This window comes from Dipteris shenzhenensis, chromosome 22 (genome assembly GCF_047967505.1).
Source record: "Dipteris shenzhenensis isolate YYH24624 ecotype China chromosome 22, Dip_SZ_1.0, whole genome shotgun sequence".
Classification (NCBI taxonomy): Eukaryota; Viridiplantae; Streptophyta; class Polypodiopsida; order Gleicheniales; family Dipteridaceae; genus Dipteris; species Dipteris shenzhenensis.
Window position 1 is genome coordinate 49,184,557 of NC_141617.1, and position 21,890 is coordinate 49,206,446.

At 45.7% G+C, this 21,890-nt stretch overlaps 1 protein-coding gene across 4 annotated transcripts in view; it reads right to left on the reverse strand.

Moving 5' to 3' along the window:
• Window positions 1-21,890, reverse strand: part of LOC147888226 (protein phosphatase 2C and cyclic nucleotide-binding/kinase domain-containing protein) — a 74,094-nt gene that overhangs the window by 25,089 nt on the left and 27,115 nt on the right. The window lies entirely within an intron of this gene.

Below are 21,890 nucleotides of genomic sequence, written 5' to 3' on the forward strand. Positions count from 1 at the left end.
CTTGTATGAGGTGCCTACTTAAGGACCTCTTTCTTCTTCATTCTATAAGCAAGTATTCTGAGTTTGTGTCCACTCTACTCTTTCTTTTCAGTATTCCAACATGGTATCAGAGCCCTTTGATCCCCCTTGAGCCCATTTCTGCCACATCATCATCTTCTTCTTCATATTCTTCTTCTCCATTTTCCTCTTTCTTCCCAAAATATTTGAGAGCTTGGTTCTCCATCTACAAACAGCCATTGCCCAAACCCTCTGAGCTGGAAACTCCTCTAGTATGGGCGAACTTCCACCTGCAAGCAATTGAAGAAAAAACGTCTGTGGTGGCTGCCATTCTCCAAACAGCGAATTTCTTCTGTTGCTCAATACTCCCTGCCTGCTCCACCATTGCCTGAGCCCTCTTAGGAGTAGATGGGCGACCTCAAGACGAAGATTTTGAGCTATTTTTCAAGTCATTTGGTTCAGTAACGAGGGAGAAATCGTCAAAACTCAGTTTCAGCCTGTAGCAACTCTCCCGGGCAAAAGTGCGCACCATTTCGTCCAACCTCTGTGCTGGACCTTCTCTGGTATATGAGCTTTCTTTTGCTTCAGAAAGCCCTCTTTTCCTTGCTTTGAAGAGTGAGCTACAAGCCCTCCAAGTTCAGCTTTTCAGTTTTGACAGTTTTGGACAAGTTTTTGAAGATGATGCTACATAAAATGCTACTCTAGCATTTCTGGTTTTTTGAAGCTTTCAATAACTTCAGTACAAGTGTGGATTCAATTTTGTTTTGACTTGCTAGACCTGGTTTTGATTGGAAAATGTTTATTTCATCCACTTCTATGAAGCATGTAAGAAGAAGCATCATTGTTTGAAAACTAGTCACTACTATTTGCTACAACAAGTGGCTATACTTTGGAAGTATTTCAGTTCTTTTTGCCTTGTAAGAGAGAAGACACTACCCAATACTTGGGTTAGAGCCTCTCATGGCTTGCTTATGCCAAATATGTGAAAAGCCAAAACATAAAGCAATGTCTTGTTATGCTACAAAGGATGAAAATGCCAACCTGACTTCCTTATTGAAGATTGCCAAAACAATGGTTGCCAAAAAGGAAGCAACTACAGAGATCTACCCTCTCATGGCACTTTTATTTGACTCCAAGTACAAGAAAAAGATGAAGGTCAGACACCTAAGATATGCTTCTCTACACAACTATGGAGATGACAAGATAATTGTTTTCTTGAAGGATATGACTTTCAAATCCACTTGTTCTATCATAGTACCATCTTATAAGGCACTAGACACTGCCCATGTGGTAAGACCTTGCCTTGACATGGATATTTTGCCTCCACAAGATGAGGCATCTCATGAAGATTATGCATTTTAAACTCATCTCTATGTATGCTCCAGATCTCTCTTTTATGTCAAGGTACTCAGCCTGGATAGTCCTCCAAAATGAATGAAATAAACTATTGTGTTTTTGTGTGTTTTGTAAACACCTCTGGTCACCTTATGATGTAGGCCATGTGTATGTTTTGTTCCATGGTACCTCCTACAGACATTGTGTGCATGTACATGTAGGAGAGAGAACCATTGGAAGGTCTGTTTGTATCCCTTTTTGTTTACCCTACACCCAAGGGAACCCTTGCTAGCATGAGAACCTAGCCATAGATTTATCCTTGACCACCATGAGATGGCATGAGAAACTATGAGACTAGATGTATCCTTGACATAGCCTGAGGCATTTCCTTGAGGGGGGGTTTGTTGGGATATCTCAAGGTGTATGCCTCAGGCACACCTTATGTTTCTATGTGTGAGTGCTAGAGGCACAGTTAGGTGCCCACAAGCACAGTTAGGTGGTGGAAAAGCCACATAGGATGATTGAGTGAATCTAGGAGCAGATTGAGGAGATGATTGAGGAGCTTTGAGGTCATCAGTGATGTCAGTGACCTTGTATGAGGTGCCTACTTAAGGACCTCTTTCTTCTTCATTCTATAAGCAAGTATTCTGAGTTTGTGTCCACTCTACTCTTTCTTTTCAGTATTCCAACACAATGGACAGTATTGTCATACAGACAAAGCATTGCAGTTTATCAGACAGTTTGATGCTGCATTCGGTACAGAAAAATTTTCAGAATCCTCCAAATTAAGAATGGTCAGTTTACACTTGACAGCAACGGCGTTCAGAGTTATGTGGATCGGGAAGACTTCTTCATTTCTCCACTGAAACATTATGATGTAGTTTTGGGAATGCCTTGGTTTCACCGCAAGGCAGTGAAGTTGACCCTTCCTGAAAGAGTGCTGGAGTTTGTGCATAGGGGGAAAAATCAGCGTTTAATTGCCAGGAATAAAGGGGACACTATCCCCATTGTATCTGATGTTTCATGCGGTAAAGCAATAAAGTCTGCAATTTCTGCGTACATGGTTTTTGTAAAAGAAAAAGAGAATGATATGCATGCTGAAATGAATGATGCAGACAAAGATAAGTTTCAGTTTCTGGTAAACTTTAAAGATTGTTTTTCTGATGTTTTGCCAAGGGAGTTACCCCCAGAGAGACCAGAAGATCATCAGATTGAGTTAATGCCTCGTAGTGAGCCACCAAACAGACCCCCTTATAGAGTCAGTGCGACTCAAAGAGAGGAGATTATGGCTCAGGTACAGTACTTGCTGTCCAAAGGGTTGATTCAGCCCAGCTCGTCTCCTTTTTGTTCCCCTGTACTGTTAGTACAAAAGAAAGATGGTTCATTCCGTATGTGCGTCGATTATCGCGCACTGAACAAAATGACCATCAAGAATAGATTCCCTATTCCGCGTATTGATGATGTCCTGGATCAGTTAAATGGAGCTTCAGTTTTCAGCAGGATAGACTTAAAGAGTGGCTACCACCAAGTGAGGATACAGCCTCAGGATGTGCACAAGACAGCATTCCGCACTACATTCGGGTTGTATGAATACTTAGTGATGCCTTTTGGGCTGACAAATGCTCCAGCCACATTCAATAGAATGATGGATCGCATCTTCCGGAAGTACAGGCATTTTACTGGTACTTTCTTTGATGATATCTTAGTTTTTTCTAAGACAGAGGAAGACCACAGAGAACATCTTGCTATAGTGTTTCAAGAGCTGAGAAATCATCAGCTCTATGCAAACAGCAAGAAAAGTGAATTCTTCCTGGAAGAAATCCACTATCTGGGGCATATAATATCCAAGAATGGGATACAAATGGATCCCGCGAAGATCCGTGCCATTCAGGAATGGCCAGAGCTGAAAACTGTGCATGAAGTTCGAAGCTTTTTAGGCTTGTGTTCTTACTACAGAAGGTTTATCAGACATTTTGCTGATATTGCAGCTCCATTACATGACCTCACTAAGAAAAATGCAGCCTTCACATGGGGATTATCACAGAAGAAAGCATTCAATACACTCAAGGAAAAGTTGACTACAGAGCCTATTCTGGTAGTTCCGGATCTTTATCAGTCTTTTGATGTGGACTGTGATGCTTGTGGAGAATGTGTTGGGGCTGCATTGCATCAGAATGGTCATGTAGTAGCCTATGAAAGCAGGCGACTTCGGGATGCGGAAAGATATTTAGGAATCTATGAGAAAGAGTTATTGGCTGTAATTCATGCCATCCATACATGGAAACACTATCTTTTGGGTGCAGATTTTACTGTCAAAACAGATCACCAAAGTCTGAAATACTTTTTGACTCAGACTAAGCTTTCAGAGAAGCATATGAAATGGGCAAACATGCTGTCAATGTATCATTTTCAGATTGTCCATACTCCACGAATTCGGAACAGAGTGGCCGATGCCTTGTCCCGAAGACCCCAAGTCAGGAATTCGGAACAGAGAGGGAGTGAGGGAGAGTTTTTGAGAGTGAAATTCCGTCGCTGAAGTGAAGCCATAGCTGTTTTTTCACCGGTCAGTCTGGTTTTATAAGCCATAGCTGTTTTTCACCGGTCAGTCTGGTTTTAGCCTGACTCCCTGTAAGTCAAAAAATGACTAAATAAAATTCTGATTTCTCAGAAAACCTGCTCTATCAAGAGCCAGGAGCACTCACAATAGTGCTGTTTTTTTTACTGTCAAAAAACCTGCAACAGAGTATGGGACAAATCCCAACAAATCACCCTTAAGTCAAGGGGATAAAAGACATCTGAAGTCTCTACACAGTGACCAAAGTGCTCTCAAGCACAATCTGGGCAAAAGCCCCTTGATTTGACACCTGTACCAAGTGAAAAAACACCTCAACACTGAGGTAGCATACAAGAAACAGTTCTCTGGCACAATCACCTGAAAATGTGATGCATAAATTGCCCTGTGTGCACAGTAGCAACACAGATCCCAACGTACAAACACCGAAAAGAAAATCTTTTGAGCACTGTCAACGATGGACAGTTAGGGACCGAGTAAACTCGATGCGCCCTGGCCAAGCGTGGCTCAACTGAGATTTTCTAAGTGCCGTACACAAAATGTGACCTGCAAAGAAATGTCACTGATACACTGCGAAAAACGAGACCAATGTGGGCACCCTGGCTCCACACTGCCTCAAGGCATACACTGCATACACTTCTAGGCAAAAGCCCTTTGAAATTGTCACCCGAAAACTGAGATTTGCACTCAGCAAAAGCATAAAAGCCCTCTGCGCGTAATTGCATGTACCACGCAAAAGAGCAGAGTGCTCTTCACTCTTTTCCTTCTTCCCCAAAAAAAAATTTATGTGCCTGCTGTACCTGCAAGTACCTACTGTGCCTGCACAGAGTACCTGCTGTACCCTGTACTTGCGAGGGCACGGATCCCCAAAAAAAATGTAAAATTCTGGCTGAGGGTACAGCCGGTACGGCTGTACCTGTACGTGCACGCCCGCTGATGGAGGTCGGCTGCCTGTGTGCAGCCGGCTGCTGCTGGTCACACGACCCGGCAGCTAACAGCTGCACGGCCGGCTGCCTGTCGCGGCTGGTCGCAGTCGCAACTGGCTGGTCGGCTATTGCCTTGCAGCCGGTCGGCTGGCTGCGGCTGCCTGGTAGGCTGCGGCCGCCTGGTAGGCTGGTAGCAGCTAGCAGCAGCTAGCTGCTGCTGCAGCTATGGCTGCACACGCACCTGCTGCGCGCGGCTGCGCCCTGCTTGCTGCTGCCCTGCTGCGCCCTGCTTGCTTGCTGCTGCGCCCTGAAGCACACCGCGTGCTGCCTGCTGATAGAGGGCACGAGGCCCGAGGGGAGAGGGAGGGGTAGACCGGAGTGAGAGGGAGAGGGGAGAGGGTAGCTCTGATACCACTTGTGAGGGAAAAGGGGGGTGGAACGTTAGGAGACAAAGACACAAGGAGTGTGGGTGTGTAAAGAAAAATCGTGAGCCACACCACAAACTCAAAGGTTTTATTAGGATTAGGTATTCACCCTATGACTGTCTTAAGATAGTCATAGGGGTCGTAACATTTTAAAGGGTGGCAATGTGCCTTTACCCCAACATATTGTGCTCGTACCATTCGAACTATATAATCACTCTATAGTGCCTGTCTTCCTAAAACTGGCCTTCAGTTAACCAAAGGGCAGTAAACCGTAACTATCTTAGCATTCACACCTTCTACAACCACGTTACATCATTCCCAATCACTTCCATTAATTGACTACCACTGAAAAACACTTAGAAATAAATTGAAACTAACTGCATGGAGGCTAGAATGCCCCTGCTCAATGAAACATCACACGAGACACCCACTCGCCCCAAATGCCTTGGCGCCCCTTTCGGTATTTATTTAATTCTTATGAGAATGGAAATTGCTTTACAACAACGGCGCACCCTTATACTGTTATGCTTGCATTTTTCCACTACCAAAGCCAATACTTGGCCTCTGCATGCATCCAGTTCCAGTGCACCACTAGTACCCCAATGCCAGGGTCAAGGCTAAGCTATAACTCAACGACTGTGTCACATGACTGTGACAAGGCATCAAAGCCAATCCCCAGAAATGCTCAAATAGCCTCAAGGCATCAAACTGCAACCAAACGGTTCCTCTGGCACCAACCAGATATACCCTCCGTGATTGGGTATCTACTAAGCTTAAAACTTGTAATGCCTAGAAAGAACTCCAAACAACAAAATGCAAAGCAGCAAGATTCCAAGATAGTAAAATCAAACCAAAAAGAAGTCAGAATGTCCATACCCGCTGTCCATGGGAGAGGGGCAAACTCTTTCCTGCTCTTATCCTCTGCCCAGGCCCTCAGGGGTGTAGAAAAGACTTCTAACCAAGGGGAAAGAGAGAAAGTGGGGATACAGACCACGGGAGACCTCACGGGCCTATGGGACAAAGAGCACAGAAAAGCAAACTCATGCAAGCCTCAGTGGGCTGAAGCAAAGGGTACGCTAGGACCCTTGCTGAGTACTAGTCTATGCTAACATAATCATAATCATAATCATAATCATAAGTCAACTACGGCTGCAGAGTGGGCCATATTAATAAATCTATCCAGGCGTTGGGACGAAACTGAAGCCTAGTACAGTGATGGCTCTCTGGTGGGCTCCAAAGATGTCTCGTATCTGCGTCTGTGGAGCTGTCTCAAGCTGTGGTGGGAGACGCGGTCTCCTCGCTCTCTGGACTCTCTGGGCTATGCCTAGAATGACCCCTCGTCTCTGTCGATCTCCCCTGAGGAAAGCTGTGATAGGTCGGACCTCAATAGAGTATACTCTGGGGGCTCTCTGTCGCACATGTGGCCTCTGCGCCCCTCTCTCGGTGGTATTGTGCCGGCTGCTCATCCGCGCTGCTCTCATATCGGCTAGCTCCTCTTCCTCCACTCCACTCTGCCCAAGGGCTGACTCAAATGTATAGAAGTCTGTGACGTGCCGCTGTGCCCGGTCACCCTCTATGTCTTGTAGTGGTCTGACCATCCCCTGTTGCTCTCTGATCTGTCGTAGAAGTGTCTCCCTATATCGCCGCATCTCCATCAAATAAAGCCCGATACAAACCTAGTCATGAAAATGGATCAGTCGTGACAAAGGACCGAAGCCACTCCCCTCTAAGTAGAGACAATGGTAGTGTCCTCGAATCTCGTGGTAGGCTGGGCAAACACAAAGAAAATGCTCCTCTGTCTCAACCGCCCCTTGCGTACATAGCGTGCAGACCCGCTCTCTCTAGGTATACCCGCTGCTCTCGATCCTCAGCTAATGGGACGAAACCTGTATCTGACCAATGGCAATCCTCAGTGTATGAAAGACTCCTCTGTCCTCAAGATACTGGGCTCTGATAATGAATCCCTCCTTTTCTCTCAGGAAGTGGTCGCGATAAAACTGGGTCTTGGTGGGGAGCTCCTGGTCCCCCCCCAAGTTCGGGATGTGTAAAGCTGGAGGAGGTTTAACCATATGATACGATTGATCTCATCTCGCAGGATCGACTCAGAAGGTACATCCATGCTATATTGAAAGGGGGGAAGCCTATCCATTTGGATATCGTGCCTGGCAAGGCATGTAGATATGCGTGCATGAGGGATTGCCACGTGGCCCCCTCATTAATGATCTAACCCACCAAAACCAATGAAACATTGGTTTGCCCCTCACATTAAAATCCTAACCCTCTAAACCAATGAAACATCGGTTTCTCTTGGACCTAACCTTTAGACCCCTCAACCCCTAGCATTTGGGCCTAGTAGGTGCACTGAAAATTGGACTAGTGACTTTCTAGGAAGTGGGTGCTTCCTCCAGGCCAGTTACCTTGTACAAAGCAGCCACGAAAGTGTTAGCTCCACATTACATTCACGTCCCCGTGATATACCCCCCTCTTAAGGCAGCAAACAAACTCGTTAGCTACTACAAAATATAGGAAATAAACAATAATGAAAGAGGCATAAATAGCCCATATCCACCGTGAATACATGATATGTATGATACAACCAACAACGATGATATGGTCTAGGAGAGCGCATGATTCCATCAAGACATCAATGCATCACCTGTGTATAGTGACTAGTACACTCATCATAGAGTTTCCACCGCAGAAATACAATCAGCAACCAGTACCTCAGGTGAGACTTGTAGTCTCACCAAGCAACCTCTAGATATCATGTGAGGTGTTTGTATCATGAGGGAGTGGAGGTGCTACCCCCCTCTCGAGCATCAAGCAATGCTCCAAACCTCTACTCTGTTGAGCCTGAATGAGCATGTACCGCAGTGGGCTCGAGCTGAAATGCTTCCAAGTCTTCCTCCATCCACTTGGCATCCAGTGCTGAGTAGTTCTAAAACTTGACTAGATACCTTCTGGAAACTCTACCTCTGACTTCTCTTTCACGGTATGCCAGAATCTATTCCGGAACCAAAATCTCATCCAGGTCCTCTACTTCAAGCTGTTTCTCATCAAGATATCTTTTGGCACATCTCCCTGGAAAGGCTTCAACAAAACTCACATGATGTAAGTCGTCCAATGGCCTGGTAGCTTCAGCCTATATATACGCTACATCATTTATATGTTGCAAGACTTGGAAAGGGCCATAGTACCGCATTTTCAGTTTGGTGTAAACCTTATCCTTGCCTTTCATCCGCCTAAGTCTTTCTTTCTAAAAATGCAGCAACACCTAATCATCATCTTTAAAGACCAATTCATGTCGGTTGCTTATCTGCTGCTCTTTTATGCTTCTCCTGACTTTTCTGGAGGGCTGTTTTTACCTTCTGGTAGGCTGCATCCAAGCTTTCCACAAATCTGTCCGCTTTGAAGATCTTTTCTTTGGTATGCAAAATGGGTGGTACCTTTCTTCCGCCTTCCACAATTTCGAAGGGGGATTTCCTTGTGGAAGAATGCATTGTATTGCTGGAGGCAAACTCAACCAGTGGCAGAAATTGCTCCCATTTTGTTTGCTGATCTAAAACATAACATTTGAGAAGATCAAGGGCAGTAGAGTTTGCCTATTCTGACTGTCCATCTGACTGGGGGTGGAAAAAAGATGAAAAATTCAGCATAGTGCCCATGTTCTCAAACAAACTTCTCCAGAAAAGACTGGTCATATCCACCCCCCCTCCCTCCACCACTAGCCTCACCAAGAATTTTTTGCCAGAATTTTTTCACCATAGAAATTTTTCGATGTGGGGGTCTCGATCACTGACAATAGATTGAGGCATCCAGTGGTGCTTGAAAATATGAGACATAAAAAATCTTGCCATCTCATCTGCTGTAATTTTCTTCTGCACTGGAATAAAGTGGGCCTGCTTGCTGAATCTGCAAATTGTGGTCCAAATTCCATCATGTCCTGATGGTGTACAAGGCAGATCGAAGATGAAGTCCATGGCAATGCTTTGTCAAGGTCTATCCGGAATGGGCAATGGCTGTAGCAATCCAGCTGGCTTTTGCCAATCATACTACCTTCTGACAAGTGATGCATGTCTTGACATAAGTCTCTACATCCTTCCTCAAAGTTGGCCGATAGAAGAAGTGCTCCACGCCTTTGACTGTGGCTTCAATGCCTCGATGTCCTCATGTCGAGTGCCCTCAACCAGCTGATCCAAATCCTTGTAAAATCATCAAGTTCACTGTGGTATGCAATGGTAACAGCTGAAACTTGCGGTTTCTTTGACACTGCATTAGGAAAGTGCATCTGCAACGACATTCAATTGCCAAGCACATGCACAATCTGAAAATGAAACATCGAAAGGAAGTTTGTCCACTGCATGTGCTTTTCTGACAGTTTTCTCTGAGTGAGAAAATACCTCAAGGATTGGTGATCCGTCCGGACATAAAATTCAGCACCTAAGAGGTAATGCTTCCATGTAGATAGAGCATGTATGACAGCTGCCATCTCTTTCTCATATATCACAAAATTCATCTCAGCATCGGTGATGCACCTTGCTCTCATATGCAACCACTCCACCGTCCTGCATAAGTACTCCTCCTATGCTGTTCCCACATGCATCACACTGGACAGCAGAGGGCTTGCGTAAGCCTGGCAAGATTATGACAGGATCGGAGCATAGCTTCTCCTTAAGCTCTTCGAAAGCTGAAATTTCCTTACTACCCAATCTAAAAGATGCTCCTTTCTTCTGTAGGGCATGGAGAGGCGATGCTATTTCAGCAAAATAGCAGATAAACCGCTTGTAGTACGAGCATAAGCCAAGAAATCTCTGTACGTCATGGATGTTCTTCAACGGTGACCAATTCCGTATGGCCTCCACTCTGGCAAGATCCATCTTGACTCCATCCCCAGAGATTATGCGCCCCAAAAAGTGGATTTTGTGCATGAAAATTTCACTCTTCTTGGCATTAAACAGCAACTTATGCTTCCTGAGCTTTGCAAAAACAATAGCCGAGTGCTCTTTGTGCTCCGCTTCGTTCTTAGAAAACACTATGATGTCATCAAAGAATGTCTCGACAAAAGCTCTGTGCTCTCTAAAGATTGTGTCCCTTATCCGATTGAAGGTGGCAAGTGCATTAGTCAACCCAAATGGCATCACGAGAAATTCATACAAGCCAATCCTAATCTGATGGTAGCCACTCTTGAAATCTATGCGGCTGAACATTGCAGACCCCTCTAACCTATCCAAGATATCATCAATCCTGGGTATCGGGAATCTGTTCTTAATGGTTATCTAATTCAGAGCCCTATGCACATTCTCCATGAGCCATCCTTCTTTTGCACAAGCAAGACCGAGGAACAATATGGCGAGGAACTCGGCTGAATTAACCCCTTCTCTAGGAGATCCTTTACTTGATACATTATCTCCTCTTGCTGGGCTACACTAACCCTATAAGGAGGTCTGTTTCACGGGCTGCTACGTAATTCAATTGCATGGTCCTCGGGTCGTTCTGAGGGTAATGATTGTGGTAGGGAGTCAAAAAAACATTCACGAAACTGAAAAAGGAAATCTGTCCCCTCTTTATCCAGCTTAGAAAAATTAGGATTTTCTTCTGCTTGCTGTTTTTCAATTGCAAAAACCAAGTACGCAGAAAGATGTTTTTTTATTACATTTGAAATGGCCGAAGCCAATACAACTGGAATGGATTCTCCCTTCAATTTAGAATCCAAAACATGAGTCTTCCCTCGGGGAATCAAAGTTAGAGTTATGTTTCTGTCATCCAAAAGTGCTCCCTTCCTGTGGTGCCCAGCAAACCATCACACCCATTCAACCGCATAGTGTAGAACTCCTCAGTGTCCACGTAGCTCTGAATGTGCATGTGGAGCTTCCCAATGATTGGTGTAACTGACTCATTGTGCCATGGGCAAGCCATATCTGCGTAACATAGTGGCCCCATCTCATCTGCCCTTATGCCCAATTTTCCAGCCAGCTATGGCGATATAAAATTGGCTCTCGTGCCTGGATCAAAGAAGAATAAAGCGGTCTGGTCACGGATTTTACCCTACGCTCTGCATAACTCCAATGCATCCACATCCTATATGGCTCCAGTGACATCTGGCAAAAGACCAGCAATAGGTTTGGGCTTCTTACCCCACTAGTGATCCCTCTTTTCTCCTTTGTTCTCACTCTGATCCGACGAAGGAAACTTTCTCTTTCTGTGTGGGCATTCATGTGTTTGGCGGCCCTCTTCCTTGCACATGAAACATTTGTTAGCATCATAGAGGGCCTTTTGACAATTTCTTTCAAGGCAATCCTCGCCTCTTTCCTGCAACAAATCTAGACTTGATGGGCTGTTCAGATCTTCGGAAATGCTTGAGACCTGCATACAACATCAATGGTTCCAAAATACACTCTGCTCTTCATCTGCCACTACTAGTAACCAAGTACACTGGTGGAGGAATGTCAAATGTGTCACTAGTGTGCATGTTAGACTCAATAGCACCACAAGAATCAAAAGGAAACTCAGCACCCTTTGTGGTCCCAGTGTCCGGGGCTTCTTCTGGAACATATGCTCCCTCCATCTCATCATGAGAGGCATCCAAGTGGTCAGTAGCATCTACCAATCCCTCATCATCACATAGATCGATGATCATGCTGAGTTTGGCTGCACTAGTGTTGCGCATCTTGCAAAGATATCAATGCTCAAGGGCCCACTTCTCACCGCACTTAAAGCATAAATTTGCCTTCTTCCTGCTGTCGATAATTGCCCTTGGAGGCTGTTTGATCTCTGATTTTTCATTCCCAGCATTTGTCTTGCCTCCCGACTAGGCATCAGGATATCTGTAGGGCTTGGCATATGGCATCTTGCCGCCCAATATAGTAGGAAATTTGGGGAAGGTGCTGCAGCAGATTTCTTATCATACCGATCAGCCCATTTAGGCTTCTTTTCAAAATCATACCCAGTCCATGAGTGCTGCCTATTGCATCCTTATATTACTGGCATACTTAGGCTCAAATGTCACGATATGTGACGTATTCCTTTCTCTATTTCTAGACTTATGGATGGTTTGATGAATGGACACTTGTGGAAGGGTATGCCCTTTCGACGGGACACTTCCTATGAGGCACAACCCTATACCCTTTCGACGGGACACTTCCTATGAGGCACAACCCTTCACAAGAGACATTTCTATTGTAATGTACCCTCTCATCAAGGGTCACACCCTTCACAAGGGGTACACACCTCTTCATGCACATACACTTTGGAGTACATACCTTTTCATGTGTGACTCTTCACTCTCTATATAAGAGAGGCCCAATTGTATGGATGACAATACAGACACTACAGACACTCAAGCAATACAAATATTCCTTGTTCTCGACTATTTTAGTCTCCTTTCTATTCCTTAGCACATTTCTAAATATAGTAAATCTTACAGTGGTATCAGAGAAAATCTCGCTCCTGCCTGTAGGAAATGCCCCCCACCTTCTAGAGTCTCTCTGATACATCTTTTCCGCTAGAAGGATCCGTGCACATTGTGCATGGAAGAGATGGAGAGAATGAGCGTAAAAATTTTTAGCGCCAACCCTGCCTAAATTCATCAATGGCCTCTCCATCTCCCACACATCACAAGTTGATGTGAATGGACACGACAAAAATCGTGTCTTTTCATGTGCTTGGGCTGTCCCAAAACCAGGGGACGCATCTTTTCCACCATCGGACACACCTTTTGATGAAGAGTTTTGACTCCTCACCCAAGGGACACACCCCATCGTGGAAAAAAGGACACACCTCTTCGTGTGAAGACACCCCTTTTAAAAACAGGGTCACACCCCTTCATGAAAAGGTACACCTATTCCAAGGGTCACACCCCTTCGAATAGGCACACCTTTTGGCACCAAGCACTTATAAAAAGGGTACCTAGAGGGGTTACAAAAAAAAAACCCAACCCCAAACCTTAGGTCTACCCTAGATTACCCAAGGGTCAACTAAACCCACCCTTTAATTTTTGGGGCAACCACCCAACGTAGGCAGCCCAAACAAAAAAAGGGCGCACCTTTTCAACGCCCATGCAGATTTTCGTCATTTTGCTCAGCCTACCTGCGCAGCCCCTAGCCTCGCCATTTCGCTCAGCCTACCTGCGCAGCCCCTAGCCATTTCGCTGCCCTGCTCCCCTCGCCATGTGCAGCCTTAGCCTCGCCAGTTTTCCGGCCTTGTTTCCTGCCAGCCTGCAGCGTGAAAACAGCGCCAGCCAGCCTTTTCTGCCACAAATCAACCTGCAGCCTTGGAAGCCCGCCATTTCTGCCGCGATCCAGCCTGCAACCAGTTTTCACCATTGACAGCCTGCCGCCCCCCCTTCTATTTCACCAGTCTTTCCTGACATCATCAGCCTGGTGCGCCAGCCCCTATCGCGATCCAGAATTGGGTACCTTGCAGCCTGTTGCGCCATAGACAACCTGCCCCTTTGTGACGCTACATTTTCCTGCCAGATCAGCAGCAGTTTCAGCCTCCTATCGCGATGAAGACAGAGTTTCAGCCTCCTATCGCGATGAAGACAGCCTGTTAAATGCCAGGCCCAGATCTGCTCCTCGCCACCCATTGCAACATGGACCTCCAGACAGAAATCTGCAGGCCTCTTCTACGCAACAATTTGGCAGATTAAATCATTGCCAAGTGGAGTCTTTCCATTCTACTTCTAAGGATTCTCTTGTCATTATCAAATTACAGCAAATGAAAGACGCTTCCTTAAAGCATGGAAACCCCTGGTAATTCACCCGGCATTTCAAGGACACCTCAGGCATTATCTACCACACAATATCGTGTTCAGATTGCACAACCAGCCCATTTCGGAGCTTTGGCATCTTGGGTCTTCTGTGTCACGTGCCCTCCTAGTGATTTGGACCACATCCTATACCTTCTGCGTGAGGCGCCTCAGTTACATTACTTCCTCAGCACAGTCCACGTTGTGTTCCACGAGACACGAAGATACCCAGAACCCGATATTCCTCAAGAGTTTGCTGTCCATCTTTGGAGAGAATTTTACCCCTCACCTTCGGCATCTCCAGGGTACTCTCCACCTCCTTCGGCTCCCAGATATCCTCCTATACAGGTTGTACCTTCCCCAAGACAGTATTTACACTCTGAAGACACTCCTTCTCCTGGATATCCTCCATTTCCGACAGCAGCTCCTTATCCCTTCTCAGATCCGTGGACTCTGCAACCTACTCCTGTACTCTCACGAGCAGTAACACCCCTTTCGACATCACCAGTGTTACCTCAGACAGGATCTCCTTTACCAGATTTCCACGGGTGGTTCCATCCTGCCTCGCCTGCCCCCTCCAACATGAGCAACCTCAGGGAGCAGCCCGAATCCTCTTCCAGGAATGGTACAAACTAGAGCGCAGGTTCGTGCTTTTCTCACGGGGACCTCAGATATGTCGCAACGCTCGCGTGCAGCCTCTCCAGAGATCAAAGACTCAAGTCCAAAAAAGACCCCTGAAGTCAACATACAAGGCGAAACACAACTGTAACTTCAAATTTCCCAGCTTTAGGACAGCATCTCTGACTTGGTCCAGAAAGTCCAACAACTCCAAGATTCTCGCAGTACCCCACATACAGAGGATGACGTGACGCAACCAAACGACTATGTGGATTCATTCCCACCTGAGGTAGAAAACACTGAACTACGTGTCCTCTACCGTTTACTTCAAGCTTCCAAAACTAAAAGGCTTGACATCAAACTTCCGGAAGCCTACACTGGTCAACGCAATCGCCGAACAGTTGAACAATGGCTCGCAAAAATGCGCATGTATTTTGATACTGTTGACCTCACTCAAGGCAAAAAGATCGCCTTGGCAGCCTCCCTCCTCAAGGATACAGCTTTTCTATGGTGGCAAAGACGCTTAAAGGACGGCAAAAGTGTGTTAACATGGGAACGTTTTGAACACGTGCTCCGTAAGCAATTCATACCTGCCAATGCAAACTTCCAAGCACGATCAAAACTCCGACAGTTGGAGCAAACAGGCTCCCTGTCTTCCTACATCTCTCAGTTCACCACATTGGTGCTAGAGATTGTTGGTTTAACTGAGGATGATCGCCTTCATGCTTTCATCTCAGGCCTAAATCCCTCGTTATGCATTGATGTCCTTAAAGCAAACATCACCACCACAGCTGGCGCTATTGCTTACGTAGAGCGCATTACAGATTTTCAAAACACAGGGAAGCAGAGTGCTAATCGCACACAGAACTCTACTATGGCCAAAGGTGCTCGCCCTCAAGATAACACCAGGTTTCGAAAAAACTCCGGTAATCAAGGTCAGCGACAGTCTCAAGATCCCCAGAAGTCTCAGAAATCGTATGCTGGATTCTAACAGAAGCACTCCTTAAGGATCGCGCAGCCCTTTCGGATCTCCTGTACTACTTGTGGAAAAAAAGAATAAGTCAATGCGCCTCTGCATCGACTATCAAGCCCTCAACAAGCTCACTATCAAAAACAAGTATCCATTGCCTCGCATCGATGACCTCTTCGATCAACTTCTACATGCAACACAATTCTCAAAGATTGATCTTCGTTCAGGTTATCATCAAATTCGCATACGAGAAGGCGATGAGTACAAGACAACTTTTCGAACAAAGTATGGACACTATGAATGTTTGGTCATGCCTTTTGGGTTAAACAATGCCCCGGCCACATTCATGACACTCATGAACGACATCTTCAGGCCTTTCCTCGATAAGTTCGTCATCCTTTACCTCGATGACATCCTCGTTTTCAGCAGATCCCTACATGAACACAAACAACATCTTCACTAAGTTTTTGAAGTTCTCCACGCAAATTCTCTCTACATCAACATTGAGAAGAGTGAGTTCTTCAAGACCCAACTCGAATATTTGGGACATGTTATTTCCGCTCAAGGCATCTCTGTGGATCCCAAGAAGGTCCAGGTAATCCGAACTGGCCTACTCCTAAGAATGTTCATGATGTCCGCTCTTTTCTCGGATTGGCAAACTTCTACCATACAAAGGTCTATCAGTTTTCCGAAATCGCAGCTCCTATGTCCGAATTATTGAAAAGCACAGCAGTTTTTCAGTGGCTTCCCGAAACAGAGTATAGTTTCCAACAACTCAAGCAAGCACTCACTACCACACCAGTTATGGCTATTGCTGACCCAAACCTTCCATTTGAGGTCATGACCGACGCTTCCGACATCGCTACAGGAGCAGTCTTGATGCAAGAAGGCAGAGTTATTGCTTTTGACAGCCATAAACATTCTGATATCCAAACCCGATACCCGGTTTATGATAAGGAGTTTCTTGCCGTTGTACATGCTTATCGCTCTTGGAAACATTATCTCATGGGAGCCGACTCAGTGGTCAAGACAGACCATCACTCTCTAAAGTATATCTTTACTCAGCCAGTCATGAACGCTCGAGATCTGGACGACTCCGACGCTACTTGGCAATCTGATGAAGACTTACAACAGTACCCTGACATTTTACAGCAGTATTTTCAGAACTTACCGTGATATTTTCTGCATCAGTTCATTATCTCCACCAGGGTCTTATTTTGAGTGGGAGGGGATGTCACGATCTGTGACGTATTCCTTTCTCTATTTCTAGACTTATGGATGGTTTGATGAATGGACGCTTGTGGAAGGGTATGCCCTTTCGACGGGACACTGCACAACCCTTCACAAGAGACATTCCTATTGTAATGTACCCTCTCATCACGAGTCACACCCTTCACAAGGGGTACACACCTCTTCATGCACATACACTTTGGAGTACACACCTTTTCATGTGTGACTCTTCACTCTCTATATAAGAGAGGCCCAATTGTATGGATGACAATACAGACACTACAGACACTCAAGCAATACAAATATTCCTTGTTCTCTGCTATTTTAGTCTCCTTTATGTTCCTTAGCACATTTCTAAATATAGTAAATCTAGGATTTCTTACATCAAAGACCTGTGACAATGCATAGAACTCAGCCAAGTACTACTCTAATATGAGCGAGGATACGAAGGTAGTGACCATGAGTTCTTTGAATTTCCATGCAGTTGGCTTCTGTATTGAATCCCTCATATCTGCCACCACGTGTGAGCATAATCCTGCATATGCATGCCATAAAAAATGATGTGATCCTCATCAGACTTGGGATAGAAGCGGAAGTAATCTTCCAGCTTCATGATCCACATTTGGATGTGTGTATCACCCTTGAACTTGTGCACAGTGAGCTTATCCTTGACGTCTTTTTTTGCATAGTTTCTACTCCCGCTACTCCCAAATGCACGGGCCTCATCACGCTTAAGGTTCAAGTAATGGCATCTCCTCACAGATGGACACAGATAAAGCATGGTAAGAGTGCAATGTCTCGGGCAGCAGATCATCAATCCCGGGCTGGTGTCCATAGTCAACACTCTAATAAGATGTAGAGACAAAACTCTGATGCATGGACTGTGTATGGCTGTAAGTACTCATCGGTGGTGGAATGGGTGCATCTGTCAAATGCATGTCGCTGCCGCAAGGATTGCATGCCAAAGGCTGAGAGGAGATTGACCTCTCTCTCACTGCTATGGGTTTCCAATTGGACCCAACACAAATCCAGGCATGCTAGCTGGTGCGGTGAAAGGGCTAATTGTGCTCGTAGGACTCTATTGAATGCACACTAGTAGGCGGGCCCAAAATAGATTGCTCCATCTGCATGGGTGCAAAGAGCTGTAAACTGTAGGATGGCCCAAGGCCAATAGCAGGGTCGGTACTACAGAGAGCGAGTCGTCCATGCCTCGATAATCCTGCTAAAGAGGCCGACTAAAGAGCTAAAATTCCATTGAGCGTCGGGCATTTGCCATAAAACCCCCGAATGCATCCTGGCTGACCGACTGAACCCCATGCTGGGGCATAAGCTGCTTTTCCTTGTCAGATAATGCGCCAAGCTGCTAGCCAATCCGTTGAGATAACTGCTCACTTGTGTGCTGCCCCAATTGAAGGAATGTATCATGAGCTTGGAGGATAACGCTTCGAGGAACTGTGCTTGAGCATCCAGAGATGCTGGAGAGAGGGGCTGCGTTGTCGGGAACTTATGCACCACCTGTGGATGCACCCACTGTGGTAGGCACATGCTCATACTGAGCAGCCTCATCATTGTCATTGTAGTGATCCCTAAACAAGAGTGGCCCGCTTGGGAGCCATGGTGGTTGTCAAGGAAGAAAGGAACTCGAATGTAGCTAGCTTCCTGCAAAAAGTCCACTCTGGCAGACAATGTTACCCCACAAGCAAGTACAAGCATAGTGCAAGAAAGAAAGCAGATAGGCAGAAATAAATGCTGCTGTAATAGCACCTAATGTTGTGTGTGCAACACACAGCAAGTGTGGATGTCGAAGCTCAAGAGGAAGCTCGGTGAAGAGTTTTCGAAACAGAGCTAGAATGAGCCCAAATGGGGCTGTGGAAGGCCTTGAAAAGAGGCTGGAAAAAATTCTTTCTTCCTTCCTTCCCTTTTAAAAATAATAAAATAAAATAAGAGGGGGGGTCCTAGGTCACATAGGATAGTTAGTACAGCATTAACCTAAGAAAGCTAGGGCTGTTAGGACATTGAGTTAGGCTAACCCAACCCAACCTTTAACCCTAGTTGGCACTAACCTAACCTAATCCCGACCTAACCCAACCTACTATCTAACCTAAACGTAGTTAACCCAAGTTAAACTAACCTAAACTTCAATCAAAGTCCTTCGCGAACCTAACCAACCTAAGCCAACCTACTATCTAACCTAATCGTAGTTAAACTCACCCAAGCTAACTTAACCCAGCTAACCCAACCGACCCAACTTAAACTAACCTAAACTTAAATCAAAGACCTTGGAGAATTGGGCATTGTGGGCGGTGGAAATTGGCGCAAGCGGCGGCGCCATGGTGCATGCATGGCGAAGGCGCGCGGATGGGAAGCTTTGCACGAGCAGTTGGTTGGTCTATTTGCATACAGCGGCGTGTCTTCTACCAAGCAAGATGGTGACTGATATTGTGGTTTGTTGGGCGTTAATGGGGAGCCCTCAAACACCATGTGGTAGAAGGATCCGCAACGACAATCCATTCAGCCATTGTAGTGATGAATTGGATGGTGAGCGGCTGTTGGTGGGTCTGGCGGCGAATTGGACGGCGAGTGGCTATTGGTGGGAGTGGCAACGGTAAGTGGCTGTTGGCGGGTCTAGCTACGGAAGGCACTGACTCAATAAAAATATGCTTGGCACAGGGCTAACGTTAGCTATCTTGGCGCAAGGTTTGGCGATCGATAGATGTTGCATTGTGGCTTGCAATCCTCATGAGATTTTCAATTGATGTTGAAGTTGGTCGTCAAGGCTGTATTGCTCTATCTTGGACTTGGTCTACGTTGTCCTTGCTTGATGCTGAGATAGCTTCTGCTTGCACGGTGTACGGTAGAGCGAACTAAGAATGATAAGTATGGGGAAAGAATGCATAGGGCCCTAGGAAGGAGCTCTGATACTAATGTAGAAAATGGGGTAGGGGCAAATTAGAGGAAGAGGATAGAAAGGGAGTAAGAATGAGGGAGAGAAGGAAAGAGAAGAGGTAGGAGAGAGAGAGAAAGAGGTGGAAAAAGGAGATATATATATATATATATATATAGAGAGAGAGAGAGAGATGATATGATTGTATTAACGTCCTCGTGAAATCCTTCAGGATCTATGGGACAGTGATCACTATCAACAAGTAGTGATTGTTTACATCCATTGAAAGAAAATTGCATAAATGTGCTATGCAGTGAGTACTTGTTGTGCTAGCATGTGTCTAGACCAAGTACTTTGTTGCGATATTCTAAAATTTCCTTTATGTAGTTGCCTAGCTCTTTGGCTGGCCACTCTACTAGGAATTTCAAGTTGCTTCTATTGCCCCCATAACATTCTCTGATTTGCGCATATGCTCAACATGTTAGGAGTACATGCTGCTCATTTTCTACTTCTCCTGCGGGGCAGATTTTAGATACTCTTTCCCCGAGAGAGAGAGAGAGGGGGGGGGGGAAGCAAGTAGCAGAAAGGAAGGAGGAGGGTAGATAGGATTAGATGTCACATCAAAAAGTACAAAATGAGGGGTGGATGGGGACATATAGTCCATCCCTAACTCCCATCTAAAGGACCACTACTAACATAGCCCTTTCCCCCCCTTCATTACACTCGTGTGCTCTTCTATGTGCTTGTATGAGCTGATCTCTGTATCTTTGGGCTCCCCTCAAGGGAGAAAATAGCCACCCTCCAATGATCCGGATGTGCCATCACCATCACGATTGTATGTTTCATTGGCTTAAAGGGTTGGGATTTTAATGCGAGGGCCAAACCAATGTTTCATTGGTTTTGGTGGGTTAAAGCATTAATGAGGGGGCCACGTGGCAGCCCCTCATGCATGCCTACCTACTCCTTCCTCCCCCTCCATGGTTTTGACGTTTCTTCTTCTTCTTTTTGCTTTGATTCTCACGCATCCCGAGGTCTTCTTGGTCTTTTGGCATTCACCTTCGACCCTAGGGTCTCTCTCCAAGGCTTCTGTACAGCCATACGGAAGCATTTATTGCTTTGGTACGGAGCTAGGCGGGCTGTATGGAATCCTCACACTGCTGTACGGACTGTTTTCCCTGCTGTAAGGATTGGGGATGCTGCTATTCGGGCTGTTTTGGAGCTGGCACACACTTCAAGGCAGGCCTTCGGAGCTGTTCAGAACCTCCTACTTCCTTTCTGGGGTTCCCTTCTTTGCAGAACAGCTTCTCTCTACTGTTTTCTGGCTTCTACACCCATGAGCCTTGCTCCTCCTTCTCTTTTCAGCTCTCAAAATCTGTATCCCCACTTTCTCTCTCTTTCCCCTTGGCCGGAAGTCTTTTCTACACCCTCGGGGCCTGGGCAAAGGATAGGAGGACGAAAGAGCTTGCCCCTCTCCCATGGACAGCGGGTATGGACATTCTGACTTCTTTCTGGTTTGATTTTACTTTCTTGGAAGCTTGTTGCTTTGCATTTTGTTGTTTGGAGTTCTTTCTGGGCATTACAGGCTGTAAGTAGATACCCAGTCACAGAGGGTATATCTGGTTGGTGCCAAAGAAACCATTTGGTTGCAGTTTGATGCCTTGAGGCTACATGAGCATTTCTAGGGATTTGGTTTGATCATAGTCACAAGAAATGTTTCTAGAAACGTTTTTAGATTTTGCCAAGCATTTCATCTAGAAATGGGTTTAAAATTAAAGTTTTATATGAATTATATATATAACATAGATAATTATCTTGAGATTCTCTCTCTCTTTCTCTCTCAAAAGAGCTCTCAAATACACATATTCACATTGAGCACTCTCAAAAAAGTCAAGACACATGTGACAAGTTGTACTACGAAGTTTCGCCCAATGCACTGGCTATGTCACACTGTGAGAGGTCCTTGACTATCTCAGAGCAAGAGGACGACAGAGTGTCAAAGAGTTTTGAGGAGGACCATAGCATCAACAGGGGTGATGAGAGACAACACCATATGCCTAGAGCCTCTTTTGTGGAGCAACATGTTGCCATGCCATTCCATGCATGGGAGGATGCAGATGAGAATGCTCCTGTGGCTGCGGAGGAGATTTATTGGGATGCTCAGCCAGCAATATATGTTATCGCCCCTGA